Consider the following 17,229-nt stretch of genomic DNA (forward strand, 5'->3'; position numbering starts at 1 on the left):
ACAGGTGAGGAGAGGAGACGTATAATGGGAGGAAATTGATCTGTAAAGATATTGTCCCCTTTTTGGTTTTAGACATATCCACTAGGGAAATATCAAATCTCTCAATACCAATAGTAGGTTTTTTTTGTTGTTTGTTTGGGGTTTTTTTGTTTGTTTGTTTTGGTTTTGGTTTTGTGGCAGTGCAACATTTCTGTAAGTGCATAGTTTGAACCTCTTGTGAGGTTGTGGAAGTGGCAAAACACAGTACTCTTTCTTAGCCAGGTCAGACTCAATAGAAGAAAAAACAAAAAATAAAATAAAAAAAAAAAGATGCACAAAACAAGTGACCTGGGTGATTCTCAACATCTTCCAGGGAGACTAGCAGTTCCTTTGGAACTATCAAGAAGGAGAGCAGTCTAACCAATCGAAGAGGTCATTACAAATTCAGTTACCATGATTTCTTACAGTACATCCAACCTCTATTTCCCTGTTGCTGGCAAGTCAGAAAGGGTTAATATGTGGAAGCTTCTTCTATGCCACCTTGTGTATCCTCCTTTCTTTTCAGGACCTGCTCTCCATTTGTTTCTCTTATCTGATGAGACAGATGGGTAAAATTACCTCAAGCAAAACAAAAATTATGATGAAAAGCTAATGAAAAAAAGCGAAACAAACAGCAAAATAAGAGGCAAAATTCCCCAAGCTTCAAATCCTATACTAAAATAAATTTTCTTAATTCTTTAATGTAATAACTACAGTTTGTTTACCTCTAAGGATTAAGAAGAAATATGTTCTATGTCTTAAGAAAAGGTTTGTAATAAACCAAAAAGAATTGTAAATATAGGAGTACATTGCTGCAATGAATTATGCAATGTTTAATATTTTTCAAACCATCGGGAAGAGAGACATTTTGCTTACGTTGTTTCATGTTTCCTTAAAACAAAAATACAACTCGAAAATAAAAGAAGTTTCTCTTTCTTCAGAAATAGTCAGAACTGTATAACTGGAGTATGAATTCATACTATGCAGATAAAAGATGGAGAGGATGGTGACGTCAAGCTACAACCTATACAGTCAAGATCAGATATACTTAGAATTTTTTTCATTCCACTTACTCTTTACTAGTAATGCTCTTTGTCCATAATATTAACTCACAATACCTGTCAAAAATTAAATCTGACCATATAAATCCTGCCTATTTCTGCTACAGCTTAATTCACAAATGTATGTAGTCCACTATCTGTGGTCACCTCCTGTGGGTTGAAACCATTTTCACTATGGCATTTTTTTCCTTTTTATGAGCAGTAAGTTATTAATATAACAGAAAAGTAAAAGATGGCAATATGCCAAAAATTGCAATACGTACTTGGAAAATAAAAATAGTATTTAAATTCTAACTGTCAACACCATCCTGGAGTGCTTTAGGATAAGTGTTTTTAGCAGGTTGGAGCTGGTGATCCATCTAGTCTACTCAGCTCTGGTGAGACACATCTGGTGTGCTGGGTCCAGTTCTAGACTCTTCAATACAAATAAAATGTAGACTTACTGGACCAAGTTCAGTGATGGGCCATTAAGATAATTAAGGGATTGGAGGATCTCTTATTATAGAGTTTGAGAGAGCTAGGGTTCCTCAGCCTAGAGAAGGCCCGGGGGAATCTGATTACACATAATTATATTTTATATATATATACATTAGAAATATCTCATGAATGGGGTTGAAAAAGAGATTCTTCTTGATGGTGCCTAGTGAGAGGACAAGAGGCAGAGGGCACTAATTTAAACATAGCAAATTCTGCTTAAAAGTAACAAGAGTGATCATAATGGACATTCATAATCTCAGTGAGACACGAGAGTGAACCAATACCAGAAGACATTTACTACACAGACTGTGTAGTCTCCATCCATGGAGATATACAAATCCCAGCTGTACATGATCCTTAGCAACTTGCGCCAGCTGACTCGGCTTTGGGGAGTGCGTTGGACTTGTCAATCTTGAGGCCCTTTCCAGCCTCAACAATTCTGTTATTGGTTCTGTGATTTCATAGGAAAATGATATTTCATAAGAAAAACCTTTCCCTCTATTTCTATTTCATAAATTAGTGTTACTTTACAGAGAAGAAATTTATTGAAATGAATCCTTAATTTATAAAAGAAATAGAATTAAAAATTTTTGCATAAACTTACCTAAGAATTTCCAGCTAATACTGTTATATTCTAGCTCACAATAATGTTCTTACAGGTGTTCCATACAGTATCTTAGTATTCATATGTTCTACTTCATTGTCTTTTATTTTAAAAATTGGACCTAAATGAGTTTGGTCTAAAATGTATGTGCTGTGAATTGCTCAACAGTCACAGCAGTCCTCTTTGGAAACTCAAGAAATGCAGAGCAAGTTCTATGCTTTATGTACTGTCCTGGCAGCAGTGGGATGAGCTGGTTGTTATTCCTGTCTTAAAACTAAGATATGTAGAAACTTGTTTCTGTTTTTGGATTTTATTTTTGTTTGTTTATTTCTTTTTTGGTTTTGCCTTTTTTTTTTTTTTTTTAAATAATATTTTTCATCTCACTGGGAGAAGGGTTATTTGTTTATTTGTTTCTTTAGCTATTGTTTTTTTACTCTATTCTTGCTAGCTGTTGCCTCCAGAATACAAATTTGGAGCAGATAAAAGAAAGAAGTTTCACTTAAATGTAGCAAAGTTATTTAGATGTAGATTTCTGCTGTCCTTTCAGGAATGGTCTGGCGTCGAGTTCTTTATCTAGCAAGGAGCAGATATATACTGAGTTCTGTGTCGGCTCTGTGAGCTCTGGGTAGATGACCTAGATACAAATATTTCACTAGAATAAAGTAGAATGCAAATACCCATTATATTTTTTTAGCGTGTAGAACTAAAATCATATTAATCTTTTGACCTCAGGTTGTTAAAACATTTTTCTTTAAGCTCTTCTGTGTCATTTTGAATGTCTGCTTTATGTACTATAAGAGTATAATAGGTTTCATAATATATAGAAGTAAGGTATATACACTCAACTAACAGATTAGAAATTTCATATAGTGAAGGACTAAGTAATTACTTTATTTATGAAGTCTATCACAACAAGCTGACATCAGACACTTTAGAACAGGACCTTATTTCATCATACTTATTTTATGCTAGAACTACTGGACCCCTTAATTTAGCTGGCACAACGGACAGAAATATGAAGCATAAACATTATATCATATAAATTACTAGTATGAAACCTGTATAAATATAGAAATAATTCAGTGCCTGAGTAGCCTGACTTGATCTCCCCCTCCCTAGCTTTTAGACTGGTTAGAGATATGACAGGGAGTAGAACTCTAATTCACAGTGTGTCTTGCAGACTGTAGCTGTGGCTCTGAACAGCACATCATCTCTTTGCTGAGCTGATGGGAAAACCACACCTTATCCTGTAATAAGCATGTTAAGAAAGATTCAGAGCTTTCACTAGACAGGAAATGAGCTCAATGATAATGGAGAAAAAAAAAGTCTGTAGAAAACCCTTAGGAAGTATGCATTTCTTTGCAGTTTGGGTGTTGACAGTGTGATCTTGTGAAAGTTAAAGCTTTTTTGAAAGGCTTTTGAAGCAACTTTCATGAAATTAATTCCCATTGCCTACCAGGATCAGCCCTAAATCTCAAATGAAGGAAAATCAAAGGTACCATACTATGTGCTCAGTCATAGCTATAGTAAAGTTATTTTTCTGTTATGTTCTCAAAGTTACAGAGACAAAACAGAGTCAAAGAACTTTTGGAACAAGAAAGAAGAGAAATGAGGGTTGTTACTGTTCCTAACTGGAATGGGACTATTGGGCAACCCAGTCATTGTGACAAGTGAATACAGAGCTCTTTACACTGAATAGCGTTACATTTGTAGGTATTTGTTCTATATATATCCATGGTGTTCAAAATGATTCAGTATTTTACAAGAATTACTGACATTTGCTGGACATTATTAAAAGCAAAAAATTCAATGAGATGGAAATGAGCATGGTGCATATTTATAATAAATGTATGCGTGCGTGTGTGTATATATAAAATAACAGTTAAAATGCTAGATTTTGCCTCAGACCTGCTAGGGGAGTAGATGCTGCCCCTACTGTAGGTTTCTGTGCTGTATGTGGCCTCAGAGTTTTTGGTCTAGCTCCTGACCACCCTCTTATGTTCTTAGGACACCAAGCCTTTTTGCAAGATACCATGGAGACACAGCAGCTCCTGCCCATGGCAGGATTAGCTCATTACTGTCGTGTACAGAGACAAAAAGGATCGCTTTTGAACATATGTTTGAATAGAAATTACACTTAGGTGTGGAATAGCTTTCTTTAGTATAAGCTACCAACAGCTGAAAGAGTAGATTGCTTTTTATGGTTCTCACTACTTGGAAGCTTGGAGAGTTTATGCTCATTCTTTGTTACTTTTAGTGAGATTTTCTGGTATCTCCAGAAGAAATATATCAACTAAGTTTTAGAGGAGACAGTAAAGTTTCCTAGTGTCTCTTTTTATTTAGATTTCATGAAAATACTGTAGAAATTACATGAAGATCAAAAAGCCAGAATTTGCTTTAGACCCTAGAAATATTGTATATTTCATCAAGTTTATTTTTATGAGGTGGTATTGAAAAGCTTTGTAGATTTTAAATCTTGCATTGTCCTAGAGGCAGAGAAATAGTAAATCTACCTCAGCTCCACCCTAAAGTGTTTTTAATTTGATTTGTAACAAACAAATAGAAAGCTGAGAGTCAAAAAAAAAAAAAAATGACTGTGCAAATTTGGCCAGAGAATTTCCGAATAAATAAAATAATAAAATAACTTCAGCAATTTGATATGATGGCAATAAAGTTTAGGGATTTTTTGTAAATCTTAGCAGTGGATGCAATCTTTCTTTCATTCCAGGAAAACTGTAAAAACATGTCCCATGATGACCTACTGTGCTAATAAAATAGAATTATGACAAGTTTGATATACAAAAGAGGTTTCCTAGCCATAGGAGTGATTTAAAAGAAAGTAAGTTTTTCTCTCTGTGCTGAAAAGCATGATTTTGATTTCTAAGCTAATCTTTTTACTCCTATAGTGACACTGAGACAAAGTGAGAAACTTAGGGATGAACTGCTCATTCCCAGTATGCAGTAGTTTGGTCACCCCAAAACCTAAATCAAGGCACCTGACTAATAGAGTGCTGTATGGGTACTGATTGTATTCTCCGTACATGATAGTAAAGTCCCTTCAGGATTGGGTGGCTAACTGCAGTGCTGAAGTGTCAGTGGCCAAGTTTCTCACTAGAGCTCACTTCCAGTGTTGAGCTTGACCTCCTTACTTGTGTGAAAACTGTGTTCTTCAGTAAGGTTTTATCTACTGCTAACGCCTCAGGCTGAGATCAGGTCTAGCCTAATGTCACAGGAAAAGAGACAAGCTGTGGGCAATGTGGCTTAATTCAAATATAACTGTGTTAAAGCAATTATCATGTCACGGGGAGCGGAGGAAAGCAGCCCTGACTCAATCAGTGAACTCTTTTTGAACAGGTATCAAAAGAAGTACTTAGGGGGAACATTTTCTCTCTGCTGATACGATGTGACCACGAATCCTTAAGAGACTTCTGCTGACTTTGTATTCACCTATGGCTCACAAAAGAATTAGATTTCTCCTCAAGGGGAAAAAATACCAAAATTACCCAAAAAATCAATCTGTCAATCAGCAATTCCCTCCAGTGTATGTCCTCTTTCTCTTTGGCAATGCAGGAATTGTTGGGTACTTTTCTCTCACAGTCCTTACTGCATGCAGTTCAGGCTAATCGAAGCATTTCATATATGGTTTTCTACTAATAACCCGTACTGTATAGCTGGATGCATGTAGAGATTCCTTTTGACTATCTAATTGCCTTTTTTTTCTCCTAATTTAGCTAAATATATGATTAGCATAAACTCTAACTGTAGCAAGCTGATTACTAAACTCAGGCAAACCAAAAAAAAAAAATCTTATTATTTCATTCCATACTTCACAATCAACAAATACATATTTTTTTCACATGGTTATAACTCTTCACCAAATTTTTCACCAGTGGCTTAGGCACAAGTTTAAGCCATCATGACCAAAGTTTGGCCCTATTGTTCTGTAAATAACAAAAAGTATAGTATACTTAAACGTTTTTTTATTTGTCTTCTGTCATCTGCAAATTTAAGGAGGTGTCTAAAGAAGACATAGATATGGATCTCAATCTATAAGGAGCCCAGAAGAAAACTTAGACAACAGCAGGTGCTAGGATTTCAGGAGAGACAACAGTACTTTTAAGTCCCGTTTGTAACGGTAAAATTGATGTTTCTCCTCTGTCTCTGTTGCAAAGAAACTTTGCTCCCTAAATGCAAATACTATTTGACTACTGTCAATTTATTGGCAAATCTGAAAGGAAACACCTATATTGACAACAGCTTTTTCTTTACAGTAGTAAATACATGCCTCCACCAAGACCTTAGGTTGGGTTATATTTCTTGAAGACAGCATTTACTTTCAAGTCAATAGGAGTAGTAATGATAAGACATTAAAATACCATAATGATGGTACCAGGTATCATCACCATTAGCATATTGTTATTCTATTTTGTATATGCATGTATTCACTCATATATCTGTCAAATCTGACATACCACCATACTACCTTTAATTGTTACAAATGATTTGAGAGGTAATCCAGTTGGAAAATAAGAGCAAGAGTGGAAAAAATAGATTCTCTTACACTTCCATGTTACATCCTTTCCCCTGCAGTTTTGGGTTTTTTGTTTGTTTGTTTAGGGCTTTTGTTTATTTTTCTCCCTTTCCATGTTTTTAATATGTAGAATTTCTTGAATTATATTCCTGAAAATAAACTGAAAAAAATTTAGAGACATAAATAAGTGCATGCTCCTGAGTCATCTGAGTTTGTTGGAGACAAACACTCTAAAAATATTTTTGACTGTTTTTTTCCAATTTCACTGATTTGGCAATCCTTTAAAAACATTCAACAAACAATTGCTCTTAATCAGTGGAACAATGAAGCAATATACGACACTACACTAGGCAATCATGCTTCATAATCAACAATGAATCCAGGATGTTTTGCTTACCTGATATCTGTGATAGCTATAAATAACCAGGTGGGATGATGAATTATATATAAGAAAGCCACTGTTTTGCTTCTCAAGAGAAAAATTCTCTGAAACATTCTAATTCTCTATGAGCCTCTTCAACTTCAATGTCATCTTCATCTTCAGAATTAGTATCCTTGACACACTGTCAGATATTATGTACATTTAGAAGGATGTTCCTCTAGAATTGCTTTATCACAGACTGCCTTTTACAGTCTTCTCTATTGTGAAACTCCACAAACCTCATACAGTTCTCCCCCCACACTGCACTGCTTGAGAAGCTTTTATTGTCAGTCAGATATCTCTCTCTCTCTACTTTCTGCTGCCAGACAGTAATGATGAAAATTGCATTTCAGATGTCCACCTCCTCTTTTTTTCCTTTCTGGGAGAACAGTAAAGTATGATATTAAAATCTCTGAATGCCAGAAAACTGTTATTTATCTGTGTTTTTCAGTACTCCATCTTCTGCAGAAACATCTGCTTCTATCCATGTCTCCTCTGTAAGCCAAATATATATATGGGATAATTTTTCAGCATTTCCAGACATGTCAAATGACAGTAAAAATTGAATGGGAAAAGCATTTGCTCTCAAGTTTTCTCTTCTAAATGCTGTTTTGAGCTTGGAAATTTGTAACATTCTTTTCATTCAGGTGTTCCCATGTTACTACCAAGGCATGACAAGAGATTTTCTTTATTTGCTTTTGAAAGTAATGTGTGCTGTAGGAGTATCTTGCTCTTATATTGACTATTTTTTCATTTGTTCATTTTAACACTACTGACTCTTTTCAAGTCTTACAGACAGTTTTTTGCCTCTCCACTTTTACAACTCCAATGTTCATTGATGCAATTAGAAAGGACTAATTTCCATATCTTTAGAATCCAGGATTGCAGAGGGAAGTGAAAGTGATTGGATACCAAGGACAGAAAAAAAAAGGCAAATCTCCATGCTGAACCTCGAGGTTCTACAGTTATACCCCCCAGTTATACCTCTTTTTCAAGCTCCAGGATGAGTTAAAAATAGAAAGTCTGCACTAGCTTTTTATAGAAGGTAACAAGCGATGGGTAATATTTTCAGTGGAAAGAGGTCCTTTGAGGAGTATGAAGTGAGATTTGGTGAAATAACTTAGATAATTTTAATCTAAAGCAGAATTTTTTATGAAAAAAAAGAGAACACCATAAATTAGTATTGAGTGGCTAAGTTTTTTAGAGCATGTTTAATTTTTTTTAATAAAATATTGAAGAGTTATGCAAATGTAAAAGTCTTATTGCAGTGGTACTCCATCATATGCCAGTAAACTTCCAAAATCAGGATTTTCATTACAGTTGTTTACACCATTATTTTAAGTCATTTATAATTCATCAGTACAAATTCAATGCAGGCTAAATCATAGTATACAACTTTCTAATCCACAGAAAACATTTCTTCCAGTAGGTTGCTTTTATCAAGTTACAGGATCCATACCAAAAATTTTGATATGGACACTGTTGCTTGTTCTTCTTCTTTCTTTGAGACATGTTATCTTTCTATTGAAAAAAAAAAAAAAAACAGAAAAAGAAAAAGAAAATGCCTTTTAAAACAGCACCTCTGTTAGCTATAATAGCTAATGTAGTATTAGAATAGCTTGCCCTTAAATATTCTAGAAGACATTCTAAATCCCTCTAAAAATGGAATTTGAAATTTATTATTTCAGGCAAACTGGAACAATAACTAAAAAGAAAAAACAAAAAAAACCCAAAACCCAACCAACCAACCAACCAAACCCAAGAGCAGAAGCAAACTTGGTAAGTGGCAATTAGTTCAATTCTCTTTTAAGTTATCAGATCCTCCAGATAAATCCATTGTTCTTGCTGCAAGTGTAAGAAAAAGAGTGTCCCCATTGCCCTCATCTGGCATTTCATTGAAGGGCTCTGCTGCTCCCATTTAGCCTACAGGATTGTATTTTATTTGTGTGGAAACCAGGAGCTGCAGAGATGGAGTGTAAGTCTGAACCACCACCAGTCTTTCAAGCTGGGTTGCAAGCACATTGTCATGAGTGCCTGGACCAGACAACATGGATATGTTCCCGGATACAATATTATAGATGTCACTTACAATGTGAATGTTTTATTGGATACATGAAAAAACCCCATTCCACTGCTGTGAATAATTGGGGTTAAATTGTTAAATTGTTGTGAATAATATATATGTGCACATTGATGTCATTCACCCTCTTAAAGAAGAAATCACTTGCATGACATTAGGAAGAACTATTTGGTTCACTCTGCATGTCTATTACTAGAATGTCATTCAAAGCAGATGCATTTTGCATTGTAATCTGAGAGTAATTAGGCTCAGTAATGAATACAGAATAGTGTAACAGCTTTTCCTCATGGGCTCCATCAGCCACGGTGTTTCCTCTCAGCACAGCTGCTGTGATCGTGAACAGAAAGGGATGATTCTTGTGATGTATCACTCAAACACTCTTGCTGCTATTAAGTCTCAAAGGCAATAACATAATGTCTGAATTGGATTTAAACTCCAAGATTTGATTTATACCAAGTATTTTTTTAAAATACAAAACTCAAAAAATCATGCTGCAGTTCATCACTTCTTGTTGCAATGAGGTACATGTTTATGTTTCTCAGGAACAGGAGCTCACAGAAGCAATGGAATTTAAAATGGCAATTGTAAATGGCCTCATGGAAAGAAAAATAGTTTTAGGAAGAAGTAAAAATGATGAGTATGCATACTCTTAGTAGCGAAAAACTGCTAATCTAACAGTAAAACTTATCACATCTTTGGTTTAAGACAACATGACTGATGCAGCAAGAATAATATTTAATTCTGGTCTTTGTTCAGTTTACAGAGATTATGACATTAATGGCTATCACAACATAACTTTCTTCTCTGATACTGTAGTATATGTCATAAAAGACATGCAAAGAACTTTGAGATGACTGTAATATGATGGGACTACTGTATGTGTTATTTCATAATTATTTAGGAATAATTCAAGAAGGAAAAGCTGCATTCAAGTGGAAGTGAAGAAGGTGGTCTGGTGCGAGGTGCTCTAAGAGTACCTGAGACAGTTCATAGTGCCAGTCATCTGTGGATGTGATGGTAAATTTTGGTAAAATCACAGCAAAACTGCGTCTTGTCTTCAAATACATTTAGGCTCAAAATATTTATTGCTTGCCAATGAGTGTGTTCTAAGAATATATAAATTTTTTAACAGTAAGAATGAACTGTTGCCAGCACAGAAAAAAAGGCCTGGCCTATTGTAATTATTGCAATTCTTTAAGTTGGAGTCGGAACAAAAAAAAAAAAAACCTAAACTGCTCACTTTCTTAAACAAGAATCTTGCATAAATTTCCCTTTTGCTCTCACATTCTACTTGCATGTGTGATGTTTTGACTCTATAGAATATAATTTCAGGAAATAAAGATGTAGTCTTTGTTTATTGCACAAAATTTTATACAATGATATCAAGTAACACACTGAAATCTTCCCTGCTGCATCAGTTTCTCCTTCATTCTTAGTTTGATTCCTTTTTCTCTGCTGCCTGTTTAAATTCAAGCAGGAGTCATTCTATAATAGATCTCACACTGAAGTGATTACCTGCACAATTTTGACTGATAGTGACAAGAACTACCTAGTGCAAATAACTTTTATTCTTATTTACCTTATGACTGTTTCTCCAGCCAAGCAGTGTGAAGGAACCTTCATGCAATAGAGAATGATATCCAATGAGTTGCACTTTGAATGATATTTCATTTTTTTTTTTTATGGAGCAAGGAATACTGCAAAGCTGAGTTCAGCATGTCCCAGCCTGAAACTGTTCCAGTCTGAAAACTGTCCTGTCACAGTACTGAAGCATAAATGCATTTTTTACTAGACTCAAGCTGAGCCACTGCAGTTCATTGTTTATTAGTACTGAAAGAAGTTTGAAGCAACTGCTTCATTTTTCAGTTATTATTATAATATACATATATTTTAAATTTAAAAGTCAAGGTTGCTTTTGTTAATCTATCCTAAATATACTTTCCTGTTTTTCTGCATTGCTGTTAATGTTCACTAAATCATGTATGATTGTAGAGGTCTTCTTGAATAGCAAATCTAAAATGGCTGGATGGATGCTCATTGAAGTGTATAAACATGCATATGAATTCCATCCTATTGGCATATACAATGCAAGGACTATTGAGACTTAGGAGGATTTTATTCCTGGTTTGCTAGTGGTCTATCGAAAGGCTTAGGGACAGCTATTTCACCACTTGTGTTTCCCTTTCTCAAGAGCTGAGCTAGTGCTATTTATCTCCTTCCTAGAGCACTCTGATATCTGCAAGGAAAAGTACTATAAAAATGTATACTATTAGTAAAATTAAAAAAAAGTTACAAAGTAAAACATAAGTAAAAAAACCAAAAAAAAAGTCCAGTTGTTACTGGATCAGCTTGATGTGATAGAAAACTTAAGGAGGCTGTTGTAAGGAAAGGTCAACCTTATAGAAAATTGAGAGCTTATCTAAATGAAAAGAAAAAGAAAGCCCCTAAAACATGGCAGCCTGAGCTTAAAGACAAAGTCCAAAGACTAGAACAGAATCAGAGTGGTTCACAGAGAATGCTCAAGTTGCTAGTAAGTAGTTGTTTACTTCTTCCATATAAGAAGACAAACAGGATAATCAATGATCAAGGTGTAACAGGTTACTCAGGCATGAACAAGACAGAGCAGAGTGTGCAACAGATTTTTGTATTAGTCTACTGCTTAAGTCTTTGATAATTACCACTTCCCCACTATTCTTTACAGCAGAGGGATCAGAGGAGTTAAATACATTTGTTGTGAATATACAGGAGGAATGAGACCAAACAGAAAAGTCAGGTAAGTTTCCAGAACTGGATGATGTTTGGGAGAAATCTTTGGAGTAACTCAGATGTGAAACTGCAGAGCATCTGGCAAAGCCTTGTAAACTTTCACTGTAAACAGTGCAATGCAATTTCTACTGTGCTAGAAGAGTAACTCCCATTACAAAATAAAAAAGTCTGTGAGCCACAGAGGGGAACCTGGAAACTACAGACTGGAAAATCTGATTTCTGTATCTAAAAGGCAAGACTATTGAGCAAACGGAAAAGCACAGGATGTTGAGAAAGACTCAGTATAGCTTCAGTAAATGAAAATCTTGACTCACATACTTGGTCTAGCTCTGTGTCTGACCGAGCAAGGGCACTTATTATTCCTTTTGTTTTATGAAAAAAAAAAAGGTAAGTGTCCTTTCTCTAACTCTTAACAAATCACTCCAACTAATTTGATTCTCCTCCATGGTTCAGGGCATCTGTAGGATGCTAGTAGAGTTCCTTTTCCTTTCCCTCCAATGTGTGAGTAACCTTGAGTCTCAGCCTCCTGATGTTTTGCAAGCCTCTCTTAACTGCCTTGCAGATGGCCATAGCTGGACAGGAGAAACTTTGCAGGTGCATTACTGTTTCAACAGGTTTTGGGAAATTCCCATGGCTGCTTGGTACAAAGTGTCTTGCTCATGTGCTTAGTTAATGGATACTCAGGTTTGTCAAAAAGGAATTTGTACTGGAAAGATTTTTTTCCTGCCTTCCTCTATGGGCTGGTTTGTAGTTTACTGTGTAGGCTACTTTGAGTAAATTCCCTATTCTTCTGTGAGCCTACACTTTCATGCACACAGAAACACACACATACACATACAAAGAAATGTGAAGGAGCAAGATTCAGGATGGGAGTAGTTTCAGGAGTGGAAAAAGTCATACAGCAATCGACAGGACTTTATTATATGGACTTTACAGTTATTATGTGGTTTTAAATATGCACATTGTATGTTGCTCCTATATTTGTATAACCTGGGCATGCCCAGGCTTGCCACAAATTTTCCGCTTCCCCGCTCCTCCCTCTGATTGGCTGAGAAAGCTGCAGTGAGGAGAGAGCTACCATTGGATCTTTTCCTCCCCAGTTCCTCCCCGGTTCCGCCCTCTTCTCCCGAGTTCTTAATCCCATTTGTTCCCCTGGTCGTCTGTCTCATGCTCCGCCCCATGTTCTAGCCCTTTCCCCGCCTGAACTCATAAAACCCCTGCACGCCTCAATAAGGGATTCTATTTGCACCTCTGCTTTGAATCTGGAGCCGTCTGTGCTGTGTCATGGCCCCATTCCCCTCCCCTTACGGACCGTGGCAAATAAACACACAGAGTCTCTCATAAAATTGTAACCTGTCCTGAGTAAGAGTTTGTCAGTACAAAAGGACATTAAGAAATCAGGCATTGGGAGCAGGGGAAACTGGAGCAGGCAGTAAAATCAGGCTGGAAAAGTGGGCAGGGCACTCACAGCTTGGAAAATTTCTCCATAAGATAATTCCCATTATGTTCTTACGTGGAATTCCCATTTCCATTTTCCCTGCACAGATTGTGTTAGTTTCTAGGCAGTTTTTTAAACTTTTATCCTGCACCCTTCATTCTTCAAACTACGTACCGTGCAACACTACTAAGTGATACTTACCCACATGGTGGCAAGTGTGTTATCCTGCAAAATCGGATGGATTTTTTTTTGCTTGGCTGCTTCCTCTTTGTCATGTACATAACAGTTTTTTCTCAAGGTTGCAATTCTTCTGTGAGCAGTAATTGCCATCAATGAGTAATTTACAGTCATGAGTATTCAATCATGTTTCAAGCCCTTTCCTGTCATCTTGTGCTTGAACTCCTCAAAGGACACTAGGTACCAATGTCTGGGTCACATAGCAAGTTCTCATAACAGATTGATAGCAGGCCGGGTCTGGGGCCTTTAAGGTTAACATTAGGCAAAATTAACTTCAGTGCTTTTGAATATTACTGTCAATAGCAATACGATTCTTACAGTGTAACTTTCTTATAATTGCATCAGACTTAGGTTTTGCAGCTTCTAGCACTTCACATTGAAGAATCTGTGTTGATTATAAAGTTTTGCAAGTGGTAGATGGGTCTAGATAAAGCATGTATTTTGTATTTTAAATAGCCATGACTGACTGCAGCCATTCAAAATTTAAGCATTTACAGCATATGCTACACAACTAATCTATAAAACAGCCTCAGAGAAACATTCTTCTGAGGCACTAGAGAATGTATCAGCGTCTCCATGTATCCAGAAAGCCTATATTAAAAAAAAGAATGTTTGTAAATACTGTGGATGAGGAACACCTTAAAAACTGTTGAATAACATGTTTTCATCAGAAAGTGAATCTTGCCAACATATTTGAAAGAATCCTTCCACAATGAGTTTCTACATTTAGCTGTCTTTCTAGGCTATGTCAGCATTAATGAATGTAGCACAAGTGAGCATGTGAAGGAATAAGGATGTCATGTTCCCACTATCTGCATTTATGTTACGGAGGTTGTTTCACACTATCTATAATCTGGTCCTGTGGACTGAATGCCAAGAAACTGGAGAACCAAAAATCTCCGGAAATATATATAATTTTTGTTTAGGTTCACCTGAAAGGAATTCAGGCACTATGAGACCCTTTCACTTCACCCTGAGATGATCTGAATCTTAGTAAATGGAAGATACAGGGACATGTCCTTCAGAAGAGCACCCAATATCTAAACTAAAACGCAAAATGTGCTGATATAAAACTGATAGTTAAAGAATGTCCATACTTATGTTACATATAGAATACAATATATAATGAAAAGGTTGATGAAAAACAAGTATAAACTGCAGATTTGACATTTCTTGGTTAACTGCCCTTCCCCACCCCCCAGAACCCCAAAAATTAACAGCTTTTCTAAAACCAGATTATTCTTGAAATATTAGCGTTTCATTTCCAGAAGTTCAGTCTGGCAATAACTTGATCACAAAAGTCACTGCAGTGTTGCTTAGCAGATAAGCTTTTATCCCAGGGGAAAATTTAGTTGATTTACATTAAATGTTATTTTTGAATATGATTTGTATCCTAGATAGTACACATTAGTGCAAATGCTGTTCCCTGCTTGACATAATCCTTCTCAATGTTATTTTGTTTTAATCTACTCTTGCTTCAGTTACGTAGCGATAGGGTAAGTGGTAATGGTTTTAAACAAAAAGAAGGCAGATGTAGATTAGATGGAAGGAAAAATTCTTTACTATGAGGGTGGTGAGACAATGGAAGAGGTTGCCCAGGGAAGCTGAGGATGTCCCATGCCTGGGAGTGTTCAAGACCGGGTTGGATGGGGCTTTGATTAACCTAATCTAGTGAAAGATATCCCTGCCCATGGCAGGGGTTTGGAACTAGATGAACTACGCTATACAGAACTTATTTTTACAATATTGTCTCTGGAGTTAGCAGGTAGGAAGTTATAGAGGGTATGTGACAATAGTTCAGCTGGGGAATGGACTATCTTTGCCATTGGCTTTCGTTGTTTTGACTGAAACCATTTGACAGTGTTTCTGGTCTTAGAAAATCCGATGCTTGGAATAAATGATTTTCTGCAATATGAAACATACTTCTCACTTAAATCACCCTCAACATAAAGAAATGGAAGAGGGCAAATGAGAAAATGCCTGGGGTTTGCGAGATGAATAAAAGTAGGAAGCACTTTTCATGGGAGTGTGGGGTTAACCTCAGCTGGCAGGTAAGACCTCAACTGTTCCCTTTCTTACTCCATTGCAGTGGAATGAGGTGGAGAATTGTAAGGGCAACAATGAGAAAACTCATGGATTGAGGTAAAGACATTTTAATGTGTAGAGGTGAAGAAAAAGAAAAAAACAGAAAAAAACAAGTGGTGCAAACACGATAACTTACCATCGGCTAACCAATGCCCAACAGTGGTTACTTGGGAAAAATTCTTACCTGGTTTTATTGTTGAGCATGATGTTATATGATGTGGAATATCTCTCTTGTCAGTTTGGGTCAGCAGTTCTGCCTGCAACCTCTCCCAGCCTCTTGCCAATCCCCAGTCTACTTGTGATGGCAGAGTGAGAAACAGAAAGTCTTGGCACCATGCAAACAGTGTTCAGCAATGGATAAAACATTGTTGTGTTTTCAACGTTGTTTTAAGAATAGAATAGAATGGAATATTTCAGTGGAAAGGGATCTAGTGGAAAGGGTCATGTAGTGCAGCTCTCAATTGTTTGGTCACAGATCTGAAACACAGCAACGTACCTACTGCTATGAAGAAAATTATCTCCATCCCACTAAGACCCAGTATAATATGAATAGTGTTTAAAGAGATGAGGATTCCTCCATTTGTAAAACAGCTGAGGGGGAGGATATGATAGGTTATCATGGAGAAATGTAACAGGGTACAATTATTTCCTTTTTCTCTCAACAGTCCAGGGGAGCGTCAGATGAAATGGTCAGGCTGCAGGTATAAATCAAAGAAAAGGAAGTGCTCTTACACACAGTATGAAGAAAAAGTCTGGAACTCATCTCCAGGGGCTCCTGTGGAGGTTCTCTCTGCAAATGGATTTGAAAAACTCTTAGGCAAATTTGTAGAAGAAAATCAATCAAGGGCTACAAACCAGGGTGCAGATGCAGCTTTTAACCAAAAAAAATCCCCAAATGGCAGACTGCTGGAAACCAGAGAAGTAGGGAGAAAAAGTATCAATCTCTGCTTTTGCTATTCTTAAGCTCTCTCACCATACATTTTGTACAGGCCCTTTTCAGAAATGGAATATGGGCTACATGGACCTTTGCTCAGATGCCTTGTTTCCTTCTCTGCTTTATGTTCTTATTATTAGACCGCAGTTCATCTGACGTTATACTTTTCCCATGACACACTTTGAGTAGAGGAGGCTATGGAAGATAGAAATCAGGGTTTCCTGACAAAGATGAATAACTTAAAATGTTCCCTACCTACTCTACTGATTTGTGTTAAGTATTCAAAACCAATTTCTTCTCCAGCAAGTGATTTCCAGTCAGAAACATCCCTATTGACCTGTGTCGTAAGTTCTTGTTTAAACAATTTGCAGGTGTTTTTTCCCCTTCAAGTCCACCAGTCTAATTTCTTCCTCAGAGTGTGTTCACAGTTTCTTCAAAACCCCTCATTCCTTATCTGGAGTCTGTAATGGTCCTTGATGACATTCACCCCTCCCGTCTGGCAGGTCATCCTGGTCAGGCAAGGAAGTGGTGATTCTGATTAAAGGTGCAATGAGCTAGTTGATTTTAATTAGAGGAG

General features: G+C 36.5%; 1 long non-coding RNA gene across 1 annotated transcript; it reads right to left on the bottom strand.

The window, feature by feature from the left end:
- Positions 1–517: 517 nt before the first annotated feature.
- On the bottom strand, positions 518–12,324 carry LOC127473156 (uncharacterized). The gene is made up of 3 exons (XR_007905296.1): positions 12,277–12,324; positions 6,722–6,840; positions 518–571 (listed from the first exon to the last, which is right to left on the bottom strand). It is a non-coding gene; the product is annotated as an uncharacterized LOC127473156 (long non-coding RNA).
- Positions 12,325–17,229: the final 4,905 nt, after the last annotated feature.

Source organism: Manacus candei, unplaced genomic scaffold, assembly GCF_025592945.1.
Source record: "Manacus candei isolate 608988 ecotype Guabito, Panama unplaced genomic scaffold, ASM2559294v1 h1tg000034l, whole genome shotgun sequence".
Lineage (NCBI taxonomy): Eukaryota > Metazoa > Chordata > Aves > Passeriformes > Pipridae > Manacus > Manacus candei.